Genomic DNA, 5,970 nt, shown 5'->3' on the forward strand with positions numbered 1-5,970 from the left:
CCCCGGACGCCGCCCCGACCCCGCCGCCCGGACGCTGCCCCGCCGCCCCGACGCCGCCTCGACCCCTGCCTCTCTACGAGGAGGTAACCCTAACCCCACCCGCGCACGTGGTGATCTAAGGTTATAGGGTATAGATCCTTTGATCCGTGCTTGGTATGGAAATGTTGCTCTCTGATCTCCTTTGGGCGATTCTATGACTTGCTTGTGGTGTTTGGTAATTTAGTTGTTGTGATCTGCAGACTGCAGTCATCATTCTGGAGTTTAATGGAGTGCAGGGCAAGTTTTACCTGTATCCAAATTGTTTGTTTGTTACACCATCGAATTGTTCGCTTGTTTCATGTCATGGAAGAAACCGGTCTGCTGCTTGATAACTTTATATTAGTTTCACAATGCACCATGTGTAATATTTTGGTTTATCATGAGATTTTGCAGTAATCAATTGTCACATACCTTTTTTCCTTTTTGCGGGGGCTTTTCACATTTGTTATGTCTCATCAGTCATCTTGAGAATGATATTTGCAAGTGACTAAGTCGACTACCTTGCATCAAGATATACCTACAGCTGCACAAAATGTTATGTGCAGTTTAGTTTCTGGAGTAGGTTTCAACTCCATTCAAACATTCAGAAGCACCTAAAAGAACCCCACACCATGGAAACTCACAATTAGTAGCGTCGATGTTATCTGCTAGTTTTCAAATAATTAGAATTTCTTATTGCAAGATGCCCACCGCTAGAGAACAACCATTGATGTTATCACCTACTGTTTCGTTTATTCTTAAGAGGTTTGGTTATATAACTCAGCGGCATTTTAATTCCCGATAATTGGGTTTACACTGGAGTATTTTATTTCTGTGGGGAGAGGGAGAGAAGCCAGTGCAGGGTGTGAGAAGCACCTCTTCATGTGATTTTTTTTTTGCTTTATTGTGTAATTTTTTTTCTTGAGGCCCTGACCGTAGAACAACCGTTCTATGGTATTTTTTTCAATTATGTACAAACAGTTACAAGGTTGGAAAAGGTCTATAAAACTTCAGTTTTTGCTAACATTAGGAGATTAAAGGTCCCTTGTGATGTATTTATGTAAATTGTGTTAAAGGGGGACTAAAATGCAAAGCTTCTGACTTGAAGATCCAACTATTCTGGCTATGAACAAGAATAAATTTTAGAGAGATTCCATGAAAGGATTATAAGTTGTTGTTGATCCAAGTGTTGAAGGGATCTACTTTCCTTTGCTTTGATATGTATGCCGGACAACCTCTTTACAGGTAGAGATACCCTGTTCAAGGACAGGGGGGCGGGGGTGTGAACTTTGTGAAATCCTGTCCTATTGATGACTTTGCAAACTTATCAGGAGGTGGTGTTAGGAAATCTAAACAGTTTAAACTATATAGGAAGACATTTATAGGTTAGAAACAATCTGTTCTACTTCTGCAGATTATCTAGATAAGTGATGAAGTTTACTTAGTATAGTATTTTTTTTCTGTCACTTCTTTATCTACCGAAAGTGTGAACCCATGGTATGAGCCACTAATGCAAGCATCGTCATTCTTTTCTGAGTTTGTCTAATTCACATCTAAATGTTTTCTAAGGATGTCACATCTAAGCTCCCACAAATAACGCAGCAACAAGGAACAAAAAAAAAGCTGGGGCAAAAAAAAATACACCACAAACATAGTGGACACAAGGTTAGACGTGACATAAATGTGTCCTAGACAGACCCTTCTTTTCTTAGTGAAACATCAACTTTCCAAAGACAATATTCCAAACTGGACAGTTGATACATAGAGCTATTTTACTTTAACATTTAAAGTGTGGCTGCAAATCTGGGATGCAGGAGGTGAAAATTCATTGTCTAATCTGTTTCTCAGTTTCCTCTTTCAGAAACGAGAGATTTTTCAAGACCTTGCTCCACTGCTGTGGCACTCCTTTGGCACTGTTGCTGCACTGCTCCAGGTAGGTTACAGTTATTGCACTATTCTAAATTCAGTCGCAATGGCAAGAGTACATATGTACTTGTGCAGTTCTTGTTATTTAAGTAAGGGTGGTTGTCCATGGTACTGAGCGCTGCTGTTTCTATGCCAAGTCTTAAATATTTCCATTGTTTATTGTTAAAAAGCTTTCCTCATTTTGGTGACTTTACAGAATAAGTAAATCTTAACTAGCAGTGGTTAATAATTAAGTCTTCTTCTTTTTCCTTTGCAGCTCACATCCCACTGTACCTGTACCCGTTCCTGAATACTACCAGCAAGACAAGACCTTTTGAGTACTTGAGGCTTACCAGCTTGGGTGTTATTGGTGCTCTTGTGAAGGTAAATTAAAACTAGATACTTATGCAAACTAGGAATGGATGGTCCATATAGATTTTTGCTTTAAATGGTGAGAGGGTTGTTGAACCAGAGGGGAAAACAGTGATGGGGATTGGCTGTATTCTTTCTTTTTTTTGTAGACTATATCTTGTTCTTTTGGTATTCTCATTCCAGTAATCCAGTCATTTTAATCAAATGGACTGGTTGGGATTGGATCCCAGGAATCTCAACAGGAACTGTTATTTTTGAAGCAAACAGGCTAATGATTTGTTAGAAATTATATTGTTTCTTCTTTTGGATATCCGATTCTGATATGTCAGAAACACAACATATCAAAAGTTAGCAATGACCAAACTGGCATGTAACAGAGACACTATAAAAGATAGCCAACATCCAGTTAGGCCAACATAACAGTGAACAAAACTACTGTCAATCAGCTCAGTTCTAGTGCTGTTGGATTTTTCTCGATTGTATTCTTGCAGTTTTGAAAATTTAGTTCATTCGGTTACTGAAAATTCAGTTAATTCAGTTAGGCACACAAATTTCAGAACTTTTGTGTGCCCTAGTACTTGGTGTTTGTAGAAAACCAGGAGTGTCAATGGGACTAGAATTCACTTGTTCTTATCTGGGTTTGTAAAACTTGTTCATGTACTGAACTACTAATGCCTTGTGATGCTCTGAATTACTTGTGATGCCTCTGAATTACTTGTGATCACATTGAGAAAGACTTGTAAAGATGATGATCATCTTTAACAGAAAACAATTTGTGATGATTTTGCTAGTTTGCTGGGTTTTGTCTCCGACCATCGTGTCGTGATGATTTTGCAGGTACCCCGAGAGGCCCTTGAGTTTGCCGGAATGTCGATTAACTTCCGTTCCGGCAAATTCGGGTACTCCATATGTCCTATTTTCAGCAAAGGTCATGCTGAAATTTTCCGTGAATTTTAGCATGACTTTGCTAAAAATAGGACATATGGGGTACTTGTGACTAATGCATGGGCCGGGGTATCTTAGTAGTTAATTAAGTAGGATCAAGTGCCCCGGCATACTTGTGACTAATGCATGGCTTTTAGGGTGCCTCGGTGTCGATAAAAACCGAAATGATGAAAAGTTAGGCTTTTAGGGTGCCTTGGCGTCGAAAAACCCTCAATGATAAAAGCTTAGATTTTAGGATGCCTCGGTGTCGACAAACCCTAAATGATGAGACCATGATCTTGTTCCTTGACAATAACCAACTTTTTGACCAAACTTTGTTTCTATTTAGAGAGAAACATGGCCCACAATGATGAGGCCGGGGGTTCGGGCGGCAAGGCATTCTGGGAGCTGTCCCAGGAGATGGAGGAACAACCTCACTTGTATGAGGCCGCCGCCTTCCCCACCGATCCTGAGACCACGGATGGTGCCGCCGAGGATGACCACACTGATGCCACCACTGATGGTGCCGCCGAGGATGCCACCACTGATGATGGCGGCGCACGCACAGATGGCAGCCAACCGAAGAGGCAACGGAAGGACCGGCGCCCGATCGTGCTCTGCACCCTCAAGGAGGAAGTTACTGAAGTGGACTCCAACGGGAATCCAACGGCGCCCGAACGAATAGTCAAGGGGTACTCGCTTCAGCTCGGGTGCATTGTCCGGAGCACCGTCTCGATCAACACCGAGAACCTGAGGCATCCTGACCGAGGGAATTTGCGCAACCTCCTCTTCACGAAGCTGCATGAACGATACAAGTTCCCCGCTGAATTTGAAAACACAAGCCTCAAAGGGAATAAAGTGAACAATGCTGCCCTCACGAAGATGAGCAAGGCCCTGTCTACTTGGAAAAGCAATGTGAAGAGAATGATCGAGAAAGGTGAGAGTTATCAGAAGATCAAGGAGAAAAATCCTTCGATCACCGAAGATGACTACAACGACTTCAAGATCAATTGCTCGAGCACCGCAAGCTCCCAATCAAGTGAGTGGGGGAAACAAATGCGGGAGCTGAACATAGGGGAACACACACTCGGTCCCGGCGGTTACAGAGTGGCGGAGCCTATATGGGACAAGGAGGACGCGGACCGTGCCGAGCAAGGCCTACCGCCCCGCTTCGAGAAATACAGCGGTAACAAGCAGACTAGGAACTATGTCAGGGCCCGGTACAAGGAGGACCCGATAACAAAGGAGCTTACCACGGATCCGAAGACCAGGGCGCTTGAGCTTGTTCTGGTAAGGAATACACCCCCACGTAATTAGCTCCATATGGTTGCATTCTAATTAATGAAGCCAAATTTCTAAATGGTTCACATTCCTTCCGCAGGCGACTGAAAGTAGTAGCGCGGAGTCGACTAAGAGCAACCCTTGGGACACCACTCTAAATAGGGGGTTGAATGTAATGAAGAACAAGGATAAGCTCAGTAAGCCGACGTCAGCTGGTCGTGTGGCCGGCAAAGGCTTGTCGACAAAATGGGGGTCATACTATACCGCTGGTGTGCGGAAGGAGAAAAAGACCAGCTCGGAAAGCCAGGCGCGAGAGGTTCAAGAACTCAAGGCACAGGTGGCGCGGATTCCGAAGATTGTCCAAGAGCAAGTGGAACAACGACTCGGAGCGACGATCACCGCCCTTGTGCCTACCTTGATCTCGGGGTTGAGTGCGTGGATTGCGGGCGGCCAACAGGGGCCGCCCCCGATTCCTAGCTTCACAGCCAGCAACTCGCATAATGCGATGGCGGGGCCATTGGTGCCTCCGGCGGAGGCGGCATTGGTGTCTCCGACGCCGGCACGGGAGCTTAATGCACCCGGGTGTACGCCGGCCGGCACCTCTTCAGCAAGCGGCCCCTCCGTCAACTGCACGCCCGCCGTTGGCGGTGCCTCGACATTAGCCGAGCTCGATGCCATCATCACGGTAACTAATTAAGCCTCTCTCGGCCGAGGACTTCATCTCCTTGCCTTTGACTGGGCATCCCTGACGCCCTACATGTTTTCGCAGGGCGCCGCCGACGTTCCGTGCACTCTCCTCCACTTCGTGAACAACGAGTTGGTCGATGTCGCCAAGGGCAAAATCGTTCAACCGGGCAACCCCTTGTTCCACGGTACCCAGATGCCACCCAACTTGTTTAGGGTTCAACTGGTTCGGGTGCTGCCAGGCTGCGACGACTTGTTACCTCCGATTCGACCCGTCGGGGCCGATGATGAAGACGTGATGACCCTCAGCGCCTGCCTGAGCTGGCCCCTGCTTTGGCCAAAGAGCCAGATTCGTTTGGGGGCGGGGGACACCACCCCAAAGACAACACCGCCAGTCGTGCCGGCGCCAAGTCGGCCCCATGGCAAGACCGCCGTAACGGTGCCGGACATCCCTATGCCACTGGATCCAAACATGCATATGGCACAGGATCAGAACGACGACGACGACGATGATGATACATTTGGCAACGTCGATCAGTACTTTGCCGAGCATGGGTACGATGGCGACTTCATGGGGCCTCCTTCTCAAGAACCAAACCCAACAAAAGACGTGTGCGATCTAGCTCGTACCGCGGAGAAGCCAAGTTGCAACAGGCGCCGTCTGGCGTTCAGCTCTCAGGAGACGCCTCCAGCTGCCGACTTCACCGAGCCTCAGATAGGCGAGGTGCGAAATATTATCAGCCCCAACACACTCAAGAAGGCGGTTTGTGAGCAGAACTCGGTCCC

General features: G+C 46.3%; 1 long non-coding RNA gene across 1 annotated transcript; it reads left to right on the forward strand.

Moving 5' to 3' along the window:
* Positions 1 to 1,323: 1,323 nt before the first annotated feature.
* LOC123133958 (uncharacterized) lies at positions 1,324 to 2,605 on the forward strand. Its single transcript, XR_006465444.1, has 2 exons — positions 1,324 to 1,951; positions 2,201 to 2,605. It is a non-coding gene; the product is annotated as an uncharacterized lncRNA (long non-coding RNA).
* The last annotated feature ends 3,365 nt before the right edge of the window (positions 2,606 to 5,970 follow it).

Source organism: Triticum aestivum, chromosome 6B (assembly GCF_018294505.1).
Source record: "Triticum aestivum cultivar Chinese Spring chromosome 6B, IWGSC CS RefSeq v2.1, whole genome shotgun sequence".
NCBI lineage: Eukaryota > Viridiplantae > Streptophyta > Magnoliopsida > Poales > Poaceae > Triticum > Triticum aestivum.